A 2,065-nucleotide genomic window follows, 5' to 3' on the forward strand; every position below is an offset into this window, starting at 1 on the left:
TTCTCTGACCGGGGGGGGGGGCGAATTTTCAGAAAGCTTATAGGATAAGACTCCTTCACAGCCCAGCTGCGGCAAGTACAGCAAAGAATTATGTCGAAGTACACCTGAGGGTTGACCTTAGACCTCTTAGCTCCAGACCCTATTGCCTAAAAAGGGGCACATATAAATGTAATAATATTGAACATCATTCACTTTTGCAAAGTCAAGAAAAGGGAAAGAGAAAGAATGGATCAACAATCTAAAGCCCTGTTCGGACTATCAATCTGTATTTGACAAAAACATCACATCATGACCATATGCATACTGTATAAGCACATCATGCCTATATATGGTATTTGATATAGTGCACAGAGCTTTAGGATAGGAGAATCATGAGGGAAAGAATGGTCAATACAATATGCACTATAAATAATACATTGTACAATCACTACATTGTTGTATATTCCCCAATACATTATAATAAATAGATAAATTAAAAAAAAAAACCATTAAGATCTTTACATAACCTTGGTCCCCAGTTCAATTCCATCCACTACTTACTATACAGTGCACCCTCCAATTCAAGACAACTTTTTCAAAGTAAATAACAATTTTCCATCTGTTTACACTGAGCTAACCCTCTACTAGTACTGTATGTGGAGACCAAAGCCTGAGACAGACCACCCAAAATTTACAGGTCCCAAAGGTGTTCCCAAATTGGAGGCCTAACTGTATTAAGTTTTGCCCGAAAGCTGAAATAGAAGTTCAATGGCGCTCTATCTATCAGATGAGAGACGGTCCAATATGAGTCATGTGCATGATAAAGAAAACAGTACACTCTTTGGAAGAGTAGAGGATTATCTCCCAGTATACTGCCCCAAACTCAACTGGAATGACCCCACTGGACACAATTTTATGTGTTATATATTTCATACCAAAATATACACAATAGAGAAAATAAAATTCTACCTCGTCTGCATCTTGAGAAAACAATTTTGAAATTAAACCTAATTCAAACCTGTATGAATTTTGTATATATTGTGCCTGGATAATTCACACACATTAGGTATAATTTTAATTTTTTTGAGTATTTAATTGTAATTACACTTTTAACTGTTATTGATATTAACAGTCCATTTTAAGGGATAGCACAAAAGTTTATTCAAAGTATGAAAAACACGTTTAGCTTCCCCCACAAGTTTTTGATGTGGAAAAATATTCAAGTAAAATCAAAATCAATGAATGGTGTATGTTGAGCCTCCTAACTTTGGTTCAAACCTTTCATATTCAGATGTGTCCTTCAGTAAGACATCTTATCTTTGCTCAATAACTTGCAGTACATTCTTAAGTAGGTGGTGGGTATCCATGGCGCTAAGGTTTACAATACATTCAAAATAGTGTTGGTAGTTAATGGGAGAATTCAGTGTACACTGACATGGTTGACTGCACCTTTTATTGCTTTAACAATCATGTTTACATACAAGGCAATATTTATTTTTTGAAAAAATATTACCCAGTAGGCCAGATACTATGGAATTGTTGAAGCAGAGATCAATGTACAATTCATTTTGTATTTTTCTGCTGTAAGGTTCACAAACGAAAACTACAGAATTTGTTGTAAAGCAAATTATTGTAGACAATATTTTTCTTACTCTTTCATTCTTTTTCCTTTATATACTGTACATGACTTACCATAGCATTCCTAACCTCTATATACATGACTTACCTTAATATTTGCTTGTTTTCATCTTACATCTGACCGGCAGTATTTTATTGCTTTAACAATCATGTTTACATAAAGGCAATATTTATTTTTTGAAAAAATATTACCCAGTAGGCCAGATACTATGGAATTTTTGAAGCAGAGATCAATGTACAATTCATTTTGTATTTTTCTGCTGTAAGGTTCACAAACGAAAACTACAGAATTTGTTGTAAAGCAAATTATTGTTGACAATATTTCTCTTACTCTTTCATTCTAATTCCTATATACTGTACATGACCTACCATAGCATTCCTAACCTCTATATACATGACTTACCTTAATATTTGCTTGTTTTCATCTTACATCTGACCGGCAGTATTT

This window comes from Anneissia japonica, unplaced genomic scaffold (genome assembly GCF_011630105.1).
Source record: "Anneissia japonica isolate Jap-2015-1 unplaced genomic scaffold, ASM1163010v1 scaffold14148_len48299_cov114, whole genome shotgun sequence".
NCBI lineage: Eukaryota > Metazoa > Echinodermata > Crinoidea > Comatulida > Comatulidae > Anneissia > Anneissia japonica.